Here is a 25,404-nt window from a genome sequence, read left to right as displayed (position 1 = left end):
GTGCTTTTATGAGTTGCCTATTATGGATGCCTTCAACCTTTAACTTTCAGTGAGTAGATTAATCTTTATAAAGAGGAAAAGTGTAAGAAAAGTAAGAAAGTGATAAATATTTGGATTGCTCAACAATTTGTGAGGATATTGATATATATCTCCAACTAAAACATGAAATATCACAAATAAATCAGTCAGTATCTGTCAACTTCATATTGCAGTTTAACTTTTCAAATACTGTATAATCTACAAATATTGCCTTTGTTCATAAAAAGAGAATTATGAATCACAATCTCATCAATTCGTGTATGTTAAAGATTTAGCTAAATGAAGGAATATACATGAAGTATTGTTTTTAGCAATCTCAGGATTTTACATGAAAGTTTTTACTTAAAGAGGCTCTTAAGGAAAGAAGCTCACATAATTATATTTCTCCAGTGTGCCCAGCTCATATGTAATTTTATATCTGAAAGTAAATTTAGAGAGTTTTCTAGACTCTCTAAAAAATGAAAGTAAAACAGGCTTGTTTATGCCAGAAAATGAAGACCCTAAAAGTTTAAAGGACTTTATATGAATTTTGCAAATTCCCAGGTCACGGTAGTTGCAAAAAGTAGAAATCAGAATCCATTTCCCCTAAGTCATACTAGATGTAGAAGACACAAAGTCCTAAATCCTTTAAAAGAATGTATGATTTGGTTGAAAAGATAGGATCCATTTACAAAAATATATTAACTATAACAGTTGATAAATGTCCAATATATATAGTTTGTGTTGGAATTCACATGTGGTGGTAAAACCTTGGAAGACTGGGGAACTTTACTACTTAAAAAGATAACAAGCATTTAAAGAGGAGAGAAGTGAAGAGGGGTAGACCAATGAAGGTGAGACAATAGAGAAAACTAACCTGAATTCTTCAGTTTGAGGTGTGTTTCAGGATAAATAAAAATGAACATATTTGCATACCTTAAGTAATTTTGTGTTGTGTTTCTTATATCATTCAAAGGCTAGTGGCCTGTGTGTGTGTGTGTGTGTGTTTGTGTGTGTGTGTGTGTGTGTGTGTGTGTATGTGTGTAGAAGGAAGCTTATCTAGTTATCATTATTTTAAATGATTTCAATAAATAAAAGGAGTATTAAAGAAATTGTCTGATGCCCTGAAAAGCAAGTGCAATATGAACTATAGGAGGCATCAAAAGGTTTATCCCCTGCAACTTCCTGCAGTCTATAAGGCAGTTTAGTCCAATAAAATAAATTAAAATTTTCAAAGTCCCACACATACATGTGTGAAAACGCACACATAAGAACAAGTGAGGGATGTACTGATCACTAACATGTGAAAAAAAACTTATGAGATAATAGTATGCTGTGGCTGTCAACAGAGTAAGTTTGGCATAAATATTTGGGAAAATTAAAATCATTTATGTCTTGCAGCAGAAACATACCATGTCTGCCTTTAGGTATGACTTAAAATTTTATGTTTCAAATAGATAATATTTGCTTTATTGATTTTAAGGACCAACTGGAATTTTTATCTGACTCCATTTTCTCCGCCTTGCTATAGTGTTTATAAAGAAGATTCCTCTGAAGATTTGAGAAATAATTTGACATTCATTTTTAATGAAATTTTTGAAAAGTATCATGGACTGGAGACAAGGCATCCTGGGAGAAATCATGAAATATTTATTCTCCTAAAAACATCACTAGAATCAGAAATAGATTAAATTGGATTCCTTAAACTGAGGTATCTACCAACTCTTTTTAAAGGGAATTATAGAAACTAAACAAATGAGGATGTGCGGGTGCCTTTCTATATGTGGGTGTACTTAGAAAGCATTTTTAAAAACTTGCACAAGTGTTTTTTTAAAAAATGTAAAACCTTTCAATTATTGCTAAAAACTAGAAGTACATGGAGGAAGTAAATCTTCAGGATTGAAGATCTGAAGGCTCATTTTTCTGATATTAGAGAAAAAAAATGAATCAGCTCAATTTCATACAAAAAATGTAACTGCATTTTAATTATTCTGTTCACTCTTACAAACTAAAGAAAAATAATAGAATAAAATATGGATTTTTATGGCAATACAAATTAATGAGTGATTTATGCACTACAACCAATACTTTTGAGAGCAAGGCAAATGTTTTCTAGTGTACATAGCTGTAGGAAATTTTCAATGGTTTTCTCACTTGGAAGAAAAATTTATGATGATATGCTTTCAAGAAATAGACTATATACAAAAGAAGAGTTGAGAAACAAATCGTCGTCTGGTGATGCCCACTAAAAGCTATAGCAAAGAGTGTTAAGGAGGCAGGAAAGTGATAAAAAAAATATTTTTATAATCTACTGTCGCACAATGCTATCAGGTAAGTAAACAAGACTGAATTGTAAAGAAATGATAGAATGGAAAGAGGGTGTGGCATTGAAAAAGAAAGGGATAATCTTAACTGAGGGGACAAGACTATTTCATAACAGAAACAAAGGCATCAGGAAAATCAAAATACAAGTCTGTTTTGCTTAATGCAAGAAGTCATATTACTCTAGTTTCCTTAGCCAATCAGTATGTTTAGTCAAGCAGCCAGTACAACTTTTTCCTAAATTTAGTCAATCAACTTATTATGCAGCCCTATTGCACAGTAGGCATGTCGACATAGTACTATTCAAGCTATTATGAAGGCATGCACAAATGTGTTTATATTTTATCATTGAAAACATGAGGAAATATTCCCAAACTAGATTATAAGGGAGAAACGAAGGTAGATTATTGTTCTGTGAGTCTGTGATACTTTCAGTGGTTAGATTACACTACAGAAGAAAGCTGAAAGTATTTGAAGATATTCTCTTTTACCTCCTCCACTGAGCATCTATAAAGGTACATAGGTGCCTTGTTTTGGCATTAATAAAAATGACAAGTAGAAGGAGAAAATAGAATTGGAATGTCCAGCTCTCTAACATGAGGAATATTTCTTCACCAAAGACATAAAAGATAAAATTGACTTAAAATAACAATAAATGGCATTTTTCTCCAGTTCATAAACTACTGATTTTTCACAATTCAAGACATATCTGAAGGATCACGATTTTAGAAACCTTTGTGGTCTTTTTTGAGAACAAGTGATTTTGTGTGAAACTATTTATTGTTATTTCCTGAATATAAATATGCCAAATCAAATTGTTTGGAAATCCCTTCTCTTTTTTGTCTTTTTAGTTAAAAATTTTATGAAGTATTAAATATAAACAGATAAATCTGACTCTACATTTTAGAATAAGCAGTTTCCTCACTTTTGCCCTTAAACGTAATGACCATATATTTACAAGCTTAATTATTTTATTTCAGGTGTTTGGAGAAATGCCTCTTACTTGTAGACTCTTATAAATGTAGGAAGATAATAGCTGTACTCTTTGTAACCTCTCACTTCAAAGACCTTACAAATATGCAAATCTCATTTATTTTTCAGTTCTCTGTGCCCTTTGTAAAAATACCCTCCAGGCACAAGTCCAACTGATTAGCAGTAGTTCAAAACGGACAGTTTGTTTAAAAGAAGCACCAGCAGCAGAGATCAAACCCTAACAAACCAAGTAGTATAGCATAAAATAACAACTGTAACTTTACCAGTCCAGGAGGACATGCTTATTGGTATATCAACAACAAAATTTGCTTAGTTGGACAAATAGCACTTTAAGAGACCATGCAAAACAAGGGACAGCACTATTTTAACAACATACCTACATATTATCTTTAATACTTTCTCCTGTGTTATCTCTGGCATCCTAAATAACACCTTTTTATGACACTTAATTTCAAGTGTTCAGAATCCTCTAAGAAATTCACCTATGTCTATCTGTGTCTGAGAAAACATATAAATCTGAAGACAGAAGGCATTATGTATATTTGGAACCCTGGTTTATCCTTAGCCACCATGTCTTCCGTTTTTTCTGCAGGATATATTCAAGAACAGCTGCTCACATAAACCTGTATAACACCCTCCACTGGCACACTACCACCAGATTTAATTTCTCTTTATAACAAAGACTACAGACATAATTAAAAGACCAACTGGTTGGACCCCGTCTCTATACGAAGGTTTGGACCCACAAAGTAGCACAGACTCTAGATAGAACCTTGCTTTCCCTTTGTTGTTACATAACAGGAGACTAATATGTATGTAAAGACTGAGTGCTCTTAATTTCCTGTCTGCAGTTTTGTTTGTTTGAAGAGAACCTGAGGAATACTTTATTTTGAAATAAAATACAAACATGAAAAGTTAAAATGAGCTCTTTTACCCTTTCTGAACACTGAGGCAACAGGATGTGAGACTGGTAGAAGCGCTGACACAGCCAAAGATGTAGCTTGTCAGTTGCAACGCTCCCCGATGTCACTAATGCAATAATTGAAGATGTGGGCCAGTTTGTCCCTTTCATGTTCCGACTTGCAGGTCAGGCTGAACCTGTCCGTTAATGCTGTAAACCTCGTCACATGGACGCCAAAGAGGACACCTGGGCCTTGGCGAGCTCGGTTCCAGTTACACTGGCTTCCCGAAGACCAGAAGGTCGGGAAGCAGCGCCGCCAATGGGCCTCCAAGGGCCACACAAGCTGCTCCACCACCAGCTCACTGGTCAACTTGGCTGTGGCAGGGTTGCCCTCAGGTCTGCAGTTTTAAAACAACTCATTGGTATCTTCAATGTCTTTTCTTTTTGCCAGCCTGTATCAAAAGTGGAGAGAAGTGGTGCTGGTCAGGGAAAATGGGAGATACACAAAAGACTAGACAGGGAAATGGACAGGCGGGAAGAAGGCAGCATCATAGCGGAGCCCTGCTGCGCTGAGGGTGACCATAGCAACAAGGGAACTGAGATGAGAGAGAACAGACAGGCTCCCAAAATGTGAGCTCCTTCATCTTTTATCAGAGCACTTGATTGCTTTCAGAGTTGAGAAAGCCAAGTTCTTTATTGGGCTTTCTTCCTCTAGAAAGCAAATGCAGGTTTTTTGGCAGATCCATAGTTACAGCATACTCAGAAAACAGGTAACAAAGTGCGGTGCTGTGGATAATAATCTTGCTGGACTTCTTTTGTGGGATATTTTATTCAGCTATTTAAAATTACCATCAATATGAAAATATCTGGCAGCTAACGAGTACATCAGTGCATCATAAGCAAAGCCACTGGGAAGAGCAGGTGTCTCCGTCTGCATTAGTCTATTTGCTGGCATGATTTGAAGCAGATCCATTCCTTATTAATTACTTAGCCTTCCTAACTGCCTCACTGGTTATCCCCATTCTCTGAAGTATTCTGGAGAGGCAAATGAAAAATCTAGCATGCTTTTCACTGAGAGAAAATGCAGCTTGGGCAACACTGATGTGGTTAAGGTGAATCTCTTTTTATAATGAGAGTGCTTAGTATAGAAACAATTTTTTATATGTCTTAGTGTTGATAATTGTTTAGAAGGGAGTGAGATACGCAAGCGCACACACATAGACACACACACACACACACATTCCATTAAGCATACTACAGAGACTACAGGTCAAATAAAATAATTACATATTTAAATTGTGTTGGGGCATTTGGAATCAATTGTTTTCATACAGGCAATGAGAAAATGGATTATTTTTCTTCCCCTTTTCTTTCTTTTTTTCTTAATTAAAGTTTATTGGGGTGACAATTGTTAGTAAAGTTACATAGATTTCAGGTGTACAATTCTGTATTACATCATCTATAAATCACATTGTGTGTTCACCACCCAGAGTCAGTTCTCCTTCCATCACCTTATATTTGATCTCCTTTACCCTCATCTGCCACCCCCCTCCCCCCTTACCCTCTGGTAACCACTAAACTATTGTCTGTGTCTATGAGTTTTTGTTTCTCATTTGTTTGTCTTATTCTTTTGTTGTTTTTGATTCATATACCACTATCAGTGAAATCATATGGTTCTCTGCTTCTTCTGTCTGACTTATTTTGCTTAGCATTATAGTCTCAAGATCCATCCATGTTGTCACAAACGGTCCTATTTCATCTTTTCTTACCGCCGAATAGTATTCCATTGTGTATATATACCACAACTTCTTTATCCATTCATCTATCGAAGGACACTTTGGTTGTTTCCATGTCCTGGCCACTGTAAATAAAGCTGCAATGAACATTGGAGCACACTTGTCTTTATGTATAAATGTTTTCAGATTTTTGAGTAGATACCCAGCAGAGGGTCATATGGTAATTCTATTCGTAATTTTTTGAGGAACCTCCACACTGCCTTCCACAGTGGCTGCACCAGTCTGCATTCCCACCAACAGTGTATGAGGGTTCCTTTTTCTCCACAGCCTCTCCAACACTTGTTACTATTTGTCTTGTTGATGATAGCCATTGTAACTGGGGTGAGGTGATATCTCATTGGGGTTTTTAATTTGCATTTTTCTGATGATTAGTGATATTGAGCATTTTTTCATAAGTCTATTTGCCATTTGTATGTCCTCTTTGGAGAAATATCTCTTCAGGTCCTCTGCCCATTTTTTAATTGGGTTGTTTGTTTTTTCGTTGTTGAGTTGCATGAGTTCCTTATATATTTTGGATATTAGCCCCTTATAGGAGGCATTGTTTGCAAAAATCTTTTCCCATTTTTTTTTTCCTCTTTATGTTGTCAATGGTTTCTTTTGCTGTGCAGAAGCTTTTAAGTTTGATATAGTCCCATTCATTTATTTTAGCTTTTACTTCCCTTGCATTTGGAGTCAAATTCATAAAATGCTCTTTGAACCCAAGGTCCATAAGTTTAGTACTATGTTTTCTTCTATGCAGTTTATTGTTTCAGGTCTTATGCTTAAGTCTTTGATCCATTTTGAATTAATTTTGGTACATGGTGACCGATAGCAGTCCAGTTTCATTCTTTTGCAAGTTGCTTTCCAATTCTGCCAGCACCATTTATTGAAGAGGCTGTCTTTTCTCCTTTGTATGTTTTTTGCTTCTTTGTCAAAAATTATCTGTCCATATTTATGTGGTTTTATTTCTGGGTTCTCAATTCTATTCCATTGGTCTATGTGTCTGTTTTTTTGCCAGTGCCATGCTGTTTTGATTATTGTTGCCCTGTAGTAAATTTGCCGAGGCTAGTTTTATGTCCCAATATATGGTCTATCCTTGAGAATGTTCCATGTACACTAGAAAAGAATGTATAGTCTGATGTTTTAGGATGAAGTGCTCTATAAATATCAATTATGTCCATTTCATCTAATGTGTCATTTAGGGCTGCTATTTCGTTATTTATTTTCTATTTGAATGATCTATCCATAGCTGTCAATGATGCATTTAGGTCACCTAGTATAATTGTGTTTTGGTCAATTTCTCCCTATAGTTTTGTTAATAGTTGCTTGGTATATTTTGGTGCTCCCTGATTGGGAGCATAAATATTGATGACTGTTATGTCTTCTTGTTGTATAGTCTCCTTTACCATTATGTAATGTGCATCTGTGTCTCTTGTTGCCTTTTTCACACTGAAGTCTGTTTCATCTGATATCATTATGGCTACACCTGATTTTCTCTGGATACCATTTGCTTAAAGTGTCAATTTCCACCCTTTCACTTTGAGTCTATGCTTGTCCTTGTAGCTGAGATGTGTCTTTTGGAGACAGCATATGGTTGGGTTTAGTTTTTTTATCCAATCTGCTACTTTGTGCCTTTTTATTGGTGAGTTCAGTCCATTTACATTTAGGTTGATTATTAATATTTGAGGATTTCCTATCATTCTATCTTTTGTTTTCTGGTAAGACTGTGTCTCCATTGTTTGTCCTTTTGTTGTTGTCTATTATTTCTGTGTGGTGGTATTCAATGATGTTTCCCTCTGTTTTTTCTTTTATTACAGTATATATTTCAGTTCTGGTTTTTGTGGTTTTTTTTTGAGTGGTTACCATTAAGTTTATGTAAAAGAAAGTTTGATATTTAGAGTATTCCATTTTCTTCAGCATGCTTACTTTCTCCATTCCCATGTTCCAGTTCAGGCTTTACTCTCCCTCTTTTATGTTTTGGTTGCCACAAATTGTCCCTGTTGATGGTGGTCAAATAGCCTCCTTTAGTATTTCTTGTAGTGCAGGTCGTGCATTAGAAAATTCCCTCAGCTTCTGTATGTCTGGAAAGGACTTTATTCCTCCATTGTATCTAAAGGATATCTTTGCTGGGTATATTATTCTTGGATCATAATTTCTCTCCTTCAATAGTTTGAATATTTGGTTCCACTCCCTCCTGGCTTGTAGAGTTTCTGCTGAAAAATCTGGTGATAATCTAATGGGCTTTCCTTTGTTGGTTACTGTCTTCTTTTCCCTGGCTGCCTTAAAGATTCTTTCTTTGTCGTTGATTTTTGACAGCTTCAATACAATGTGCCTTGGAGAAGGCCTGTTGGGGTTGAGGTAATTAGGTGTTCTATTTGCTTCTTGAATTGGAAGATCCAGTTCTTTCCACAAGTTTGGGAAGTTCTCATCGACTATTTGTTTGAATATACTCTCTGTTCCCTTCTCCCTTTCTTCCCTTCTGGTATGTCCATTATTCTTATATTGCTCTTTCTGATGGAGTCAGAATGTTCTTGTAGAGTTCTTTCATTTCTTTTAAGTCTGAAATCTCTTTCTTCTTCCATCCATGTCATTTCCAAGTTTCTATCTTCGATGTCACTGATTCTTTCCTCCATCTGGTCAACTCTACTACCTAAGTTGGCTATTTCATTCTTAATTTCTTCTATTGAGTTCTTAATCTCCAGAAATTCTTTTTGGTTCTTTTTTTAAAATTTCAATCTCTTTGGTAAAATGTTCCTGTTGTTCTTTGATAGTGTTTCTGAGTTCATTAAACTGCCTTTCTGTGTTTTCTTGCATCTCATTGAGTTTTTTCTCAACTGCAATATTGAATTCTTTGTCATAAGTCACATATTTCCATATCTTTAAGTTCATTTTCTTGAGACTTTTCATTTTTTCTTTCTTTCTTTCATTTTCTTTCTGAGCTGTCTTATTGCCTTGGTTATTCATGGCAATTAATAATTTATTATTTCTCTTCCTAGGTATCTATAGGAGTGGGTTCTGTAACAGGTTGATAGGAAGAGGTCTTTCTTTTGTTTTCCAGTACATGTTGGTAGAATGTTTTATTTTATTTTCAACTGTAGCCTTTTTTTTTCTCTCTCTCACACTGTTGTGTTATGTTTTCTCTGCACTATTACAGCTTCTCAGACAATGGGGGGATTCCCTGGAAGGCGGGCTTCTCCTCTGTTAACAGTTCGCTTGGGTCATGGGGTGCCACGTCTGTGTGGGGAGGAGGAGAGCTTTTGAAGTCCAAAGCTCTTCCTGCACCAGATTCAGAGCCCATGTGTTTCAGCAGTTCTGTTTACTCCTTGAGGGAACCTCCCAGATGGGTGAGGACAGGGGCGGTGTGGGGACAGAGCCCCAGAAAGCAGTTTCCAGGCTCTCAGCCTCATATGGAGGGGTGCTGGCTCGGGTGGTAGATGGCCGTCAGCTGTGGCTGGTTGGCCGTCAGCTGTAATCATTGAGCCATTGGCCACTAATATAACTGCTATGGCTATGGAGGAGAGTCGAGGAGCAGAGTTGAGGAGAGTGGAGGAGAGTCGTCGGTCGGTTGGCAGAGAAGAGGACAGCAGGTAGCACGTCCGGTGAACCCAGCCTCCAGTGAGACCATAGTGGTATGACTTCCCTACCTATGGCTCCGTGGTTGTTCCTTTTGGGCCTGGCCACATCCTGCATTCTTATGTGGGGAGTGGGAGCAGAAGACCTCGCATGACACCCTGCACGACACATGGCGCAGCGAGCAGGGTCTCCCGCACGACACATGGTGCAGCAAGCAGGGTATGGTGCTGGCCAAAGCTCTCTGAAGGGCAGTGGAGCAGTTTGTGTGTACGAACACTCAGTCTCAGGAAGACCAGGAGGAGCAGCTGCCGGAGAGCTGGAACCCCGTGGAGGGGGGGGAAGACGTGGACGGTTCCCCAACCAGCATAGGCCGGAGAAAGCAAAGGACATTGCGGTCCTGCGGGCTGGGAAGTACTTGCTGAGGCAGCCTGGATGCAGGACTTGTCCCAGGAGGAAAGGCTTGCTGAGTCCTCTGTGGGAGCTGAGGGTGAGGTCAAGGTTGTCTCTCACCCCCAGGACAGCCCTGGCAAATGACTATGGACTATGGGGAATTGCCTTCTATCCCTAATTTAATGGACTGCTTGACTGTTTGGGAACATACCGCCATGTAGTGGAACTGGCAGATGTTTGCTTTTGTGCCTTGACCAGCCGCCATCGAGAATATGTGAGCACCTCGACTGTGAGTTGCTGTTGTTCCAGCACGGTGCCCCGAGAGGCCCTAGCTGTGTCCAGTAAGTCTGGCTGAGCCCAGAGAGAGTGGCAGTGCCCTGAGAGCCCTGGCTGAGCCCAGGAAGTCTGGCTGTGCCGAGAGAGTGTAGCAGTGCCCTGAGAAGCCCTGGCTGTGTCCAGGGAGACTGGTGGTACCCTAAGAAGCCCAGGAAGTCTGGCTGTGCCCAGAAGCACTGGTGGTACCCTGAGAAAGCCTGGCTGTGTCCAGAGAGCCTGGCTGTGTCTAGGATAGTGCATTCACCTCCAGGCTCCTCGCACAGGGCCCCTCTCGGAAGATGCTTGTCACGTAGATTGTGAGGCGAGAGCCTGTAGGCGTGGAGTGTGGGGACAGAGCCCCGGAAAGCAATTTCCAGGCTCTTGGCCTCACATAGAAAGGTGTTGGCTCAGGTAGTAAATGGCCATCAACTGTGATTGGATGGCCATCAGCTGTGGCTACTTGGCCGTCAGCTGTAACCAGTGAGCCATTGGCCACTAATATAACTGCTGTGGCTACGCTAGCAAAAAATGGGGGCTAGCAAGAAGATGGCCGCTGAGCTAGCAAGAGTGGATTGCAGAGAGGCGGATGCCGCCAGCGAGAATATAGTGATATGACTCCCCTACTTATGGCTCCGTGGGTGTTCCTTTTTGGCCTTACCATATCCTGCCTTCTCTTGTGGGGAACAGGAGCAGAAACCCTGCCAGATGCCCCGCATGACTGGCAGGGTGGGTTGTGAGAGGTGGCCCAGAGCAGTGGCGGCGACCACCATCACAGCCAGTCCTGCTTCCACAGCTCCCTCTTCTTTGCCAGAACTAGTTGTACTGTGAATCTGTGTCTGCGGACCACAGTTCTCAGAACTGCAAATATTCTGTTCTTATGATCTGATACTGCTACTATTCTGCTTCTAGCACTGGGTAAGTGGGGGCAGGGTGAGGTCTGGGAGGGTAGGGAGGGGCCCGCTAGTCTTAGTGCCTAAGGCTTCCTTTCTCCGCTAGACAGTGAGGGCTTAAACCACTGTTTTCAGCCTTCTTCCCTCAGTCTTTTCTCTGAGGTCTCTGCTGTGAGCGTTGGGTTCAGCCGTGTTATATGCTGCCCTCTCAGCCCTGTGGGCCATAAGCGCTCGGAGCCCTAGCAGTCCGAGTTCTTCCCTCTCCCGCAGCTGCGGTAGTTCCGGGAAGCAGTGAGCTCGGAGCACTGAGCTAGGTCTGCGTCCTGCGCCTGCGCGCGACTCCGTCTCCGTACTTCTCCCTTCCCTCCTTTCCCGCTCGCGCGATTCGCCCTCCTTTAGGTAAATTCGGTAGTGGGCCTCTTTGTCTTGCCTGTCTGCTGTGCAGGGAGTCCTTTGAGGAATTATAGTTGTTCGATTTGTTGTAAATTCCAGGGGAGATTTCCATAGGCTCACCTTAGGCCACCATTTTTCGAGACAATGGATTCTGAACTCTCTATTACTACTATAATGTAACTTATTTTTGGCTAGAGGAATAATAATTTTCCCCTATGGAGATGATTTATACAGTGATGTTTTTATTTTTGTGTTGGTAGATTCAAAAATACAGTTTCTAGATTGGCAAATATCGCATACATATTAAGTTTGCAAGGAACACTTTTAAGGTAGAAATATTGGAATGACAACTAAATTATTATTTATTTATTTATTTATTTATTCCTTTCTTTCACTCTGGTTCAAGTCATTGTTTCTCAGTCTAGTTGTGTAGGACACAGCTCCCTGGACCATGCTGGTATTATGAGCCTTGCGCTGCCCCCTGGCTGAGACAGTCAGTTGCCGGTCATCACAGCAGCTCACAGCAGTACTCGCTGGCTACCAGCCACTCATGCAGACTTCTGGCTGCTCATGGCAGCCTAGCTCCAGGGAGAGCCGTTGATCACAATCTTAGCTGTGGATGTGCAGCTCACTAGCCCCTGTGGGAATAGATCTGGCAACTTCAGCTTTAGGAGCATGGCGCTCCAACCAACTGAGCCACCCTGCCAGCCCATGTTTAGTACTTTTTTTTTAGTTTATTGGGTGAATTTACTCATTAGTTTATTTTTTCTAAAAGTTGATGCCTATTAACAAGTTACTATGTATTCTCTTTACACTATTTGTGAAATGTATACCTGAATTATAGAAGTGATTCTAAACATCATTAACTTAGATTCCTATTTTTATTTTCTCCTCTGTTTACATCATAGTTTCTATTGTTTTTTATATTATCTACTTTTCTGTAACCTGTGATTTTTCTGGAGAAAAAGTTTGTAACAGAAACTAAATGAGATAGAAAAAAATGAGCTCTAAGAAATTTTGCATTCTCTAGAAGTTTCTGCCTCTGAGATTGGGTCCCTGATGTCAGTTACACACTCTTAATCACCTTTTAGAGAACAGTTATTATTCCTACTAAAATATACAAGCTGTGACCTATGGGTGCTAGCCAAGATTTCCATCTGACTTCTGTTCTCATTGTAAATATAATTATATAGTACTATGTGTTTATTAATGTGTAACTTCTTTCTTCTAAGTAACTCAAAAGATGTTCCTATTCTTCATTTCTGTTATTGCCTAGGAAGTAATACCATATATATATATATATTTTGATGGCAAAAATGGAGACAAAATGATAAAATGATTTATCTGTTTTCATACTGACAGTCTAGATTTGTCCCTTAACTATACTGTTCCTTCTATTAAGCAACTCCTCTGTTAAGAGAGCAGATAAAGGGAGAAAGGAATGGGAGGAAAGCAGGGCCTGGAAAGTTATCATATGATTAGATTGCATGATATCCTGATAGGCCTTCTGGAATGCTCCCATAGAAATCCACCTCGATTCAAGGGATGCTCCTGGTTGAAGTGATAAAAATCTTTACTTATTATTAAATCAATACACAATTTACTTTTTGTATTCCCATGCTAGGACTTCAAATATCATGCCTTTTTAAAATTTTTAAAAATTTGTTTGGAAACTCAAAATACTGATTTCCTCCAAAGAAATGAACTCAGTAAGAGAAAAAAAAATTCCATTTCATATTGTTTTGTACCTTTTGAATCTTGTACCCTGTGAATGGATTATCTATTTAAAGAAGTCATTAGAAGTTAATGTTTTAAATCATGTTTTGAAATTAAGCTCTGTTGTGAACCATGGAAGAGGATCTCAAAATCTGTGATCTTGGCTCCCTCAATTTACTGAGCTGTTAGCTCCTATTTTCTAAGCTTTAATTTCACAGAAGTGTACACCAAGAAAAGATAAAGGGACTGGCAACTCAAGCTTATGGGTCAGGTTGGCATTGTCTATAAAACTCCATCCCCACCATGGAACTCTACTTGATTTCAAATACTTTCCTTCCCCCTGTCCCTTTCAGCCCTCACCTCACAACTTAGGGGAAGGGGTCCTTTAAACTAACATTCTGAGGGAGATTCATTGCTGATAATACAGACTTATCCTGTGAGTTACTCTACTGTGAAGAATGTGAAGATCCAGGCAAAAGAGGACTTTCTGACATGGATAAAAGAAAGAGGCCACGCAGGAGCAGGATACAAAAGTGAAAGAAGGAAAATGAAGGACACCAAAGAAGGAGGAAAGTTCTGTATCACGGTTCAAGGCAAACTCAGCAGTGCCTGAAAAGTGAACTACAGGCAACAGTGAAAAAGACATTTTGCCCCATTCTCTATACTCAGAGTAATTTCTCCTCACTAAGAGTTACATAGGCTCATGTCAGGACCGACTTCCATGGGGGCGGGGGTGAGATGGGAGGACTATGTGTGTGTTTTATTAACAATTGATTTTTTTTTTAAATTAAGGATTACTGCAGGGAATAGGAATTTATGCGTTTAGTCTAATGGGTGAAATATCAATCAGAAGACTAGAGATGTTTATTTATATGAACTAACTTTTTAACCTCATATTGGATTTTCAATGTTCATTTAATTTCAAGTTCTGCTTCTAACGAGAACTTCTCTTGATATTTATTGGCAAGAGCCACAACTCCATTAGGAGAAAGCATAAAATTCTGCTTTCGATATATTTTTGTTTTGCTTTGTTTTGTTTTGCAAACTCCTTTATACATGTGTTTTCCCCATGTTTACTGCCCGAGGAGCCAAACAAACTCACGTTGTACATTGACAGTAGTGTGATTTGTCAGCAGAAAATTAATAGTTGTTTTATTTTTATTGCTAATACAATTGATCGTATGAAACCATTCAATTGCTTTTTTGTTTTTCCCCAAGTTTTTTCATGTTATTAACACCTTGACTTTCTTACCTTTTAATTATAAAACTGAATGAAATCTATAATACCATTTGTGTGAAACACAGTTTAACACAACAAGGATGTATCAGGACATTATTATTTGTCTCTCCTCCATGTTCACATCATGAAAACACCTTTTAGTACATTTTTTTTTCTCACAGATTTCTACACATAAAAATCACAATATACACTCGTGTTATCAGAATTGGGAATAGATGATGTCAATGAAATTCCAGCACACAAAAAATATTGTCCAAATTGTCTTTTAGGACTCATTGGACATTATCCTTTTAGAGAAGAAAGCAATTAATTCTAGATTATAAATTTTGTAGTGAATGAAACAGAAAAAACTAGTAGTTGAAGACATTATCACACATTTTTATTCTTAAACATTCTTAGCACACAAAATTTTTCTTTCTCTCATTCGACTATCTCTTCTCTTATTTTTAGATGATTTTTTTGGCTCTACTAGTCTAGAAAAAGTTGACAAGGGCAGGACAACATGGTAATTAAAATCATCTCCTTTCAACCCTTAAAGAAAAATTGACAGGTGATTATATTTTCCAGTGGTTAACCATATTATTTGGTAGAGTCTTATCTAAAAATACTGATTTTTAGCTCTGACTGTCTAGATGAATTCAAAAACTATTCAATTCTTCAACCTCCCCAAATAATGAAAGTTTTCTTCTAAAACTCTCAAGCAACTTCTCATTAAAGATAGTTATGTAAGAACACTTCAGTCCTCTATTTCCATGAAATCTGCTGCCAAGAAAAAGGAGATAAACCCTCTCTTCGATGAAACAAGAAAGTAGTTATGGCTACAATACAAACTATGAAAGCCCACTGCAAGATACCAGGGTAGAAAGGACACAAAGAATCAATAGAACTCCAATGAGATTAAAGTCTCTCCAAGGGCCAATGGAGCAGAGATCCAGGTCATGACCTAGTGATTGGTGGAGTGGTGAACATTGTGGTGGAAGTAAAGGTAAAGGCGACTGCCCTTGGCCATGAAAAAGTGGAGTGAACATCAGTCCTGTCAGAGCTGTGACTTAGAAGACACATGAACATTTTGTATGAAGAAAACCTAAAGAGATATGCTCTCAGGTAAAAGGAAATAACAGGTTTAATAATACACTATTCCTAATAGTGTCTAACCTGAATCAAAGCTCCAGATTTCCTCTAGTTTATTCTCAAACAACCCCACTGCTCTTCAGCAAGTAATTATCTTGATTCAGTGACAGGCCATTTAGTGTCCTTGGCCTTAAACTGTGTCCAGAAAATGACAATCTTAAACAAAGAGTGAAGAACATTTATCACAAGAAGGTTGACGCAAGACAGTAGTTCAAGAATTTTAAAATATGGTTCTACTTTCCAAATAATTTATAGTTGACATAATCTCTCTTGAAAAAAAAAAAGGACAAATAGATGATTAAAAGGTTTAAAGAAGAGGTTATGTTGTCTTCACAGGAGTGAAAATTCTCCATAATTTCTGCTTGTAGATAAAAATAAAAATATAAACATAACAAATAAAGGCCAAATAAACACTGAGAAACAAAGGGCATATGTTAAAAACAGAATATTCATCCAAAAAGTAGACTGTGCACTCGAACATCAAGACTTCTTTCTGATTATGTTTTTTAAAAAGCTATCTGATTGGAATAAGTAATTTCTGTACATTGGTGTGATGTATGGAGAATATGTTTTCACAAAATGGCACAATTCATGAAGCATTAAATTTAGAGCTAAGGCATATAAAAACATATAGAAATATAGGAAATTTTCACAGTCAAAAGACATTTTCTAAGTGTATTAAACAAAAATTATCTGTTCAGATTGACTGCATTATTAAATTCACAGTGTAAATTTTTCATAAAGTAATTCCAGTTAATATACATAATCTGTACCCTTGTAAAGATGTACTTAACATGTGTCTTCCCATTATATTTTCAAATGAAATGGGAGAAAAATTGATATATATATATATATATATATATATATATATATATATATATATATATATATATTTCTTTTACCAAAGTAGCATCAGTTAACTACAAACCTGAGGTTGTCAAATGAAACTCATATTTCACAAGATTAAAGTTTAGCAAGATTCTGTGTACTGAATAATAAAGTATACCAAATTTTTTTCAAGATATTCTGCTTTAAATATTAAGTAAAATAACATTTAAATTATTGAAGGTAAAATTACAAATGGTATTATTTGTATTTAATTTAAAAAGTCATCTAATTTTAGTATCAAAAATTACCTTCAAGTTTATTTAGAAACTTGATCTTCTTTAATTATAAGAAAAGGAAGGTAGGTAAAAGAGGTGCATTTATTTCTCTTAATGTATTACATATCTGTTAAATTGTTTGTATTTTTTGTAATGTCTTTTTCTATGATGTTAGCTGTGGGTTTGTCATATATAACCTTTATTATGTTGAGGTATGTTCCTTCTATACCCACACGTTGAGAGTTTTTAATCATAAAAATATGTTGAATTTTGTTGAATACTTTTTCTATTGAGATGATCATATGATTTTCATCCTTTATTTTGTTAATGTGATGTATCACATTAATTTTTACAGATATTGAACCATCCTTGCATCCCTGGGTAAATCCCATTTGGTCATGGTATATAATCCTTTTAATGTATTGCTGAACTCAGTTTGCTAATATTTTGTTGAGAATTTTTGCATCCATGTTCATCAAAGATATTGGCAGTTAATTTTCTTTCTTTTGTAATGTCTTTGTGAAATGACACAGACAAATGTGAAACGTCAAAGACAAATTCAAAGACAAATGTCAAATGGTAAGGATGGTTCAATAGCTGTAAGTCAATCGATTGTAAAGGGAATTCAACAAGAAGTGTACTTGGTTAAATGGATATTATCATTATTATTGAGGATTATGTCAGTCCATCATGAGAACCAGAATTAAGCTTGAATCTTCCAAGCCCATTTTTGAAGGGTGTACCAATATGTTAAACTAAGGTTGCTATTAAGAGAAAGAAAAAAGCATCATGCCAAGAATGATGAGGGCAGAAACGATAATTTTTGAAATAGATATTTATGACTCCCATACCACTTCCATCTTATCAAACCCCAGGGAGTGGCTAGGAGGAGACAATTTCTGGAACAGCCACATTTAGTGACCAAACTGCCTTACTAAGGTGCATGGACCAGGAAGAGGTTAAGAAGGTGGAATAATCTTTCTGAGCTGATTTTTTAAGCAGGCTGTTATAATACACAACAATACCAAATGTCTGTGTATTGCAAAAAGCCTGAAGGGTTCATTGAATACCTTGACCTTCAATACATCACTGAGTAACATTTGTAATAAGTGGTACACCATTATCAGAACACAAATTGTTTGAAAACTAAAACATGACACGGTATTTTCAGGGTGCTATATAAATGGGGCCAAAGATGGCCCCTGTACATTTGCCCCTATATTATTTACTTCTTCACAGCAGACTAGGATTCTTATATCAAAACCCACTGGCACCAAACTCAAATTCTTACACATTTAGTTCCATTAGATCTAGGTCAAATAAGAACATTTTAGCTATATGTAGCCTATCTGTTTTGCATATACTATAAAAATGCACCCAACATCTGTTAACCAAAGACACAACAAGCCCTATTGCTATAAAAGAAAGACACAGTGGTGCTTAACTTTATATGTCAGTTTTACTGCACCATATTAAGGAATTAATGAAGATCAGTTTGACTGTGGGCTATGTCCCACTTTTATGATTGTGATATTGAGGAAATATATTTGGTCAAACATTATTCTGGCTGTTTCTCACAAGGTGTGTTTTCAATGATATCAAAATTTTAATTGGTAAAGCAGATTGACCTCCCTAAATGTGTGGGCCTCATTCAGTCAGTTGAAGGCTTGAATAGAACAAAAACTAATCCTCCCCCAAGTAAGAGAAAATTCTCCAGCAGACTGGAACTGTCCCACAGGCTCTCTTGGGTCTTAAGCCTACTAGCCCATACTGAAGATTTTGACTTGCCAGCCTCCATAACTATGTAAGCCAATAAGCCAATTCCTTATAATAAATCTCTCTCTCTCTCTGTCTCTGTCTCTCTCTTTCTCTCTCTCTCTCTCTCTCTCTATATATATATAATACCTTTATATGTATACATATGTATACATATATATCCACATATATATAACCTCTTTAAAATATTTCATATATTTATATATATATTTAAATATTTATATTAAAATATTTTATGTATATTTAAATATATATGTATATATAAATACATATATATACATATATATGTATATGTATATATGTATATATATATATATATATATATATATATATATATATACACACACACACAAGATTGCAAGAGAGGGGAAGTTTCTCATAGCAGGGAATGTTCCAGAGACAGTGGTGCAAGGGAAAGGACCAGGGAACTCCTAGGGGAAATGGGAATAGGAGATAGAACTTACACGTCTAGGTGATGTCGTTCAGCAGCAAGGTGGGGAATCTCTGGGTCAGAGAGCTACAAACAGCAGCAGTGGTTTGGGGTCAGTTTTATTTGGGGTTCTCCAGAGAAATAGAACCAATAGGACTTGCATATATATGTGCACATGTATGCATGAGTGCTGTGCGTATATTTAAATATATGTAAATATATTTTTTACATAGAAAAGGGAACAAAAATCAAACCCACCATATATTCTCTTCTGTATTTTATATCTATTCACTCATTCTTAATTTTTTATTAAGTGTTCCCCTGTGCTGTCATTTTAATAATTAAATAAATAATTCTGAGATTCAGGCATTAGTTATAAATATAAAACCCCATTGTAAAACTTTTTGTTAATTTGAAATCATTTAGATTTTTACTTTATTTCTACCTTTAGAGTGGCAGGAAAGGACACTCTTGCCTGTTTGGATCACAGACCTTTTGAATATTTCATAGACAGAGCACAGGTAATCATTATATAGAGTTGAGCCATTGTCACCATGACCTCGGAGCAGGAAGGTCAATAGGGCCTGAATTCAATTTAACTACAATATTTCCAGTGCTTATCAGCCATGTTACTATGTTAGTCTACTAGGGCTGCCATAACAAAATAACAGACTGGGTGGCTTAAACTATAGAAATTTATTTTCTCACAGTTCTGGAGGCCAGAATTCAAGATCAAAGATTAGCAGGGTTGTTTTCTCCGGAGACCTTTCTTCTTGACTTGCTGATGGCCATCTTTTTTTGGCTGTGTCTTCACATGACCTTTTCTCTGTGCATGTACATCTCTGGTGTCTTCTTTTTATAAGGACAGCAGTTCTATTGGATTATAACCCCACTCTATGACCTCATCTAATGTTAATTGCTTCCTTCAAGCCCCTATCTCCAAATACAGTCAGATGAATTTTAAGGGACACGATTCAGTCCATAACAATGAGTCTAGACAAATAATTCACCTGTAAGTCTCTTCTTTTTCCTATGTGTAAAATAAAGATGTTAAGAATTACTTTGCAGAGTTATCCTGATTATTATTATTATTATTTTTTTAAGGAGGGCACAGCTCACAGTGGCCCATGCAGGGATCAAATCGGCAACCCGGTGTTATCAGCACCATGGGCTAACCAGCTGAGCTAAGCGGACACCCCTATCCTGATTACTAAATGAGATACTATGTATCAAATTCCAAACACAATAGTCATGCTTAGTAAATACTACACTTGCGATGGCTGTTATTCTAATTGTAAATTTGCCATACCTACCCCTGACTTTCCATCTCCCATTGGTAGTTGCATAGGTATCAAAGGAGTAGAGGTAGCAGGGGCACTAACCAAGAACTTATCATGGAATTACACTTAAAACTAATGATACTCTTGATTAGGAATTAACCAAGATCAGTTTGATTGTGGGTTATGTCCCACTTTTATGATTGTCCATAAAGATATTATAATCTCTTCCCATCTAATTTTGTGTTGTACTTTTGACAGACGGGAATGTTATTCAGGGCAAACTTTACAAGTAAATGTAATTGAAATAGATTAAAAAAAAGACAGAATAATAGTTTGATGTAGTTTTTGGGCTTAAAACATCATATAGTGATGTGAGCCTCAACATGTAGATAAACCACTCAAGGCACATTTAGGTACACTGAGTTGCATAAAATTACACGACCATTTTATAACAATGATGAAACTACTACCTAGATTTCTTTACTCCTGTCCAAGATATATATTTTAAGCTCATTTTAATTATTTACCTTACTCATTAAGTGACTTTGTGTCTCTAAGCTGGTTAGTTTTTTGTTTGTAAAATAGTGATAATAACAGTACTTAACCCATAGGGTTTTATGGGTATTAAATGATTTTATTCTTTGTAAAGTGCTGAGCAGAGTGCTCAACACATTATAGTTATCAATAACATTAAATTTTTATTATAATTTCTAACAGTGTAATTAGGCTACCATTATCTCCTGGTCAGTTGCTTTCTCTGGAGATGCAATTGTGCACATTTAATTCTTTGAGGTATTTAACTGCTGTATGTCTTGTTTTCCTCAGACTTACTTCCAAGACCCTCCAAAACATGGCCTATTTTACCCACTTGGCATGAGGTCGTACTATACACCAACTGGAACATCTGGCTCCGTTCATTTTTTTCCTTCAGTCATCTGTGTTATCATTGGATCAGTGTAATTCTCATTCTCAGAAACACTTTTCAATGGCAGTGTTCAATCAAATTCTTACCATTTTTAAAAGTACAGATAGAGTTTACTTTCTCTACTATTGCTGTACATATTATTTCTCTTTTTTTCTGAATTAATTCTAGTCTGATTCTATTTTAGTTCAATTGGAACTTTAAACAAATCATCATCCCATATTTTCAAATAGAAAGAAATACTCAACATGACTTTAAATACATGTTTTTGGAGCTTATGACTGGGGGTGAGAGTGAGGGATAGAATGATGTTCCAGCCAATGGGAGTAACATTTACTAAGAGCCAAGAAACACTTTGAGTAAGAAAGAACAGAGCATGTGGGGGCAACTGCAAATACTTCAACATGGTTGAAGCAGAGTTTGGAAGAGAGAAGTGACAAATGTTGAGATTGGTGAGTTAAGTATGGGCCACAAATGTATCTCTAAGCCATGCTAAATGTTGGCATTGAGAGCAACAAAGGATTTTAAGTAGGGGAGATAACACTTTTAGATTTAAATTCTGGTGATATTGTTCTAACTGCAGTGTAAAGGGTGAATTGAAGAGGTAAATTATAAGGAAAATAAATTTGTTAGGGAGATGTTAATCAAAGCTTGGAATGCTTTTACTCTCCAGATTTGGTGTTTCTTTTCATTCAGGGCTTGGCTTAAATGATACCTGCTTAGATAGGGCATCTTAGTTATAAAGTTACCTCATTTCCAGTTCTCACTTTGATATCACTAGCACGATGGTCTATATAGCACCTATCAATATCTGGAATTTCCAATATATTTGTTAATTGTCTTTCTTCTTCTACTTGAATGTAGACTTCATGAGAACAAGAACCATATCTGTGAAATTCTCTACTACATAAACAGGAGGTGGCTTATATTGTAGTAGTCACTAATATCTAATCATGAAAAGAATGAATCAATGCATACCAAGTATGATAGTACTAAATATGATAGTGCAGGGGCAGGGAAGATGGAAAGACATTAGGAATAAAGTATTAAGAACTAGACTCTAAATCTTTCGTCCAGCATCCTGAGATGTTTGATCAAAGGTTGATGTTTAGTTAAGCTTTTGATAATATCAGTTGAATGTATGCAGTGGAGATAAAAGTGGGTCTTGTTGAGGTTGCTACGAATTAATTATATATGCAACGATGCCTCTAAGTGTGCTGTGATTGCTTGAGAAGATTACTATGTATCCTTCCCTCAATTTATGACCCATAGCTGAAATTTAAAAATGGGATAGTGGTATGCATCCCTGCTGGTGCTGAGTGACAAGCAAAGTATTTAAGCTCAGGGATCCTAAACACTGAAGCTTCCCTCAAATGATGTAACCCATATTCTTGTCACTTTGTGTCCCCTCTGATCAAAAATCCCTGTGTAGTGATTGGACAATGAAAAACTGCATCTGGTTGTCCACAGCGTCTGTGATGCTGTCATTGTACACCCGGCTGTTTCTTAGCCTTCCATATCATTAAGTAAACGTGGTGCTGGTTTACTTCTAAATATGACTGACAACGCAAACCTGAAACTCCACTATGGGGTCCTTGCAAATGGCAACAGATAAAAGAGTTATTGCAGAAAATGTGACTTATTTTAAAATATGTGTATCCTTTGCAATATGTACACCTCTTATCACTAACCACACAGCCACCATCCTGAGCCTAACACTCACATTTCTTACATGGGTTATTGTAATGTTTTCCTAACTGGCCTCCCCACTGTAATCTTCAATTTATTCTCAACTAGGCAGTCAGTTTATGCCATTCCTCAACTAGAAATACTGTTGTGGCTTATCTCGGCCTAAAATCCAAAACGTTCTTATTGTGACCTACATTATTCTACATGATCTTGCTTCTTATTCATCTTTTACTCCCTATCTCCTCCTCATTCCTGTCTCCTTGCTATGTTTTCTAATATCAGGCACTTATTAGTATTGTCCTAGAGTCTGGGATTTAGATAAGTAAATGATAAAAATTCCTGTTCTCATAGAACTTAACCTTTTAAAAGTGTGCATGGATGGATGAATGGATGAATGAAAGGAGGGATGAATGGATGGATGGATGGATGGTTTGATGTTAATAGACAGATAGGACTTAAATTTATGAAAATACAGATAGGATTATGTATAGAGAAAAAAACACAAAAAAAAGTTATAGAGGAATAATGCACTGGAAATGGAAATATTCCTCTTGGATTCCAGAGTAATAAAGTCATGGGAGATAGGCCCTGAAAGTTAGAGTGCAATTATATTGTTTGGGGATAAATTTGCATGTCAGAGATTGACATATATGTAAGTTGCTTGTTGAACATATAATTATTGAACACCAACTTTGCCCATTGTTTTTCTAAGTGTCATAAATAAAATTGCGAGCAAAACAGACACAATCCCTACATTTATTGAGTTTATTGAGTTAGAGTAATAAATGGGAAAAAAATGTAACTTATTTGAGGTAACTCTTAGAACTGAGCTACTTAACTGTAGCTTTCATCTATTATTTCTGAGTTTAAACTATGTGAAAACAATAAATGAAATACATTTAGAATAAATTGAAATGATTATGTCCCTTATAGTTTACAATTTCTTTTCATTTATTCACTCATTCAATATACATTGTTTTTTGAGTGCCTACTCTATGCAGCAAACTGTTCTGGGGACACTAAAATGAAAGAAAGTCCTCCTCCAAGTCTGATGTACAAACAAAAGAGCCAACAACCACAGCACTGTGAAGAAAGCACTATGAAAGAGGTATGTATGAAATGCTGTGGGGGAAGCCATAGAAAATAGTCACTTAACTAAGTTGGGAGAAAAAAGAAATCTTCATGAAGGAACTAAGCTGGGTCTTGAAGAATGAACTATAACTATGTACAGGTATGGTTTTTGTCTTAAATATATACTACCAGTGGCATATGATTTAAAACAGTGATATTTATAATAAAAGAGAGATTAAATTTAAGTGTACAAATGAAATGTATACTGATTGGAGAATTGACAAGTCATGAGGCTATAGCATTTGAGCTAAAAATTACAGGATAGATAGTATTTTGATATACAGAGATATGGGAAAGAGAGTATACATTGGGAGAATGGAAGGGCACTCTAGAAATAGCTTTATCAAAGAAACAAATGTAAACAAAAGCAGAAAGTATTGGGAAAAGGGAAAATCCAACTATTGTGGACATGAGACATAATTTATGGCCAGTTTTGAGAAAACATGTATACCTTTGAGAATAAAAATTAGATACAAAAGTGAGTGTTTATAAAAGGTAAAATTCCACCAAATTACTGGAAGCTTCTAGATTCGTGAATTGTTCTTTTTTCTTTTTTGTTTTTTAACTTTTATTTATTTAAGTGTGTTTTTCCAGGACCTATCAGCTCCAAGTCAAGTAGTTGTTTCAATCTAGCTGTGGAGGGCGCAGCTCACAATGGCCCATGTGGGGATCGAACCAGCAACCTTGTTGCTAAGAGCACTGTGCTCTAACCAACTGAGCTAACTGGCCGCCTCCTCATGAATTTTTCTTATAAGATCTCTTGGACAATTTATCAGAAATAATTGCATAGAAATGCCTGATTGCAACCTGACTTCTAGGTCCTCACTCAGAACTCCATACAACTCCCATCAAATTCTGGTGTTCAAGGGGCCATTGTGAATGAGGGGCCCTGGCATACTGAATTCATCAGACTCAAGGTAAATCTAAGTGTAATTAAGAATGTTAAATTTATATTTGCAGAAGAGTGGGGGCGGGAAGGGCAGGAGGTGTGGGAAAATGGGGTTATTTAAGATAAAACTGAAATGGGGAAAAATGAGGGCAATCATGGGATGCCTTAAAAGCCTTCTAAGCTTTTTGGCTTTATTCATTGAAAGGGGTTGCAAAAGTTTAGAGAAATAATTCTTGTACTTCAAGACTTATTTTCTTATAGTAGAGAACACATAGAAAATTATGTGCAGAGATACATAATATTTCCTGGAATGAGAGTGGACTACACATTCATGCAGAAATTGATTTGACCTCCACTTTGATCTAGCATGTGCTATAGTTAGATGACTTAGGATAGGATTTCAAAGTCTACCTTCAGTGCTGAAAATTTTTTTTTTTTCACTTTCTTGCCCTTAAAAATCCAAAGGTATTTGGCAAAACAAATTCAATGCAATTTTTATTATTTTCTTTAAAAGTGATTTTTATTGT

At 36.8% G+C, this 25,404-nt stretch overlaps 1 long non-coding RNA gene across 1 annotated transcript in view; it reads left to right on the top strand.

The window, feature by feature from the left end:
- LOC141571686 (uncharacterized) overlaps positions 1–25,009 on the top strand; it is a 448,916-nt gene extending 423,907 nt beyond the window's left edge. The window contains exons 9-10 of the long non-coding RNA XR_012496685.1: positions 23,843–24,088; positions 24,583–25,009. This is a non-coding gene — a long non-coding RNA (uncharacterized LOC141571686). The remainder of the gene's footprint in view (positions 1–23,842; positions 24,089–24,582) is intronic.
- The last annotated feature ends 395 nt before the right edge of the window (positions 25,010–25,404 follow it).

The sequence above is a fragment of the Rhinolophus sinicus genome, linkage group LG05 (genome assembly GCF_036562045.2).
Source record: "Rhinolophus sinicus isolate RSC01 linkage group LG05, ASM3656204v1, whole genome shotgun sequence".
In the NCBI taxonomy this organism is placed as follows: domain Eukaryota; kingdom Metazoa; phylum Chordata; class Mammalia; order Chiroptera; family Rhinolophidae; genus Rhinolophus; species Rhinolophus sinicus.
The sequence above is the reverse complement of the archived record's forward strand: the minus strand, read 5'-3'. Positions and strand labels throughout refer to the sequence as shown.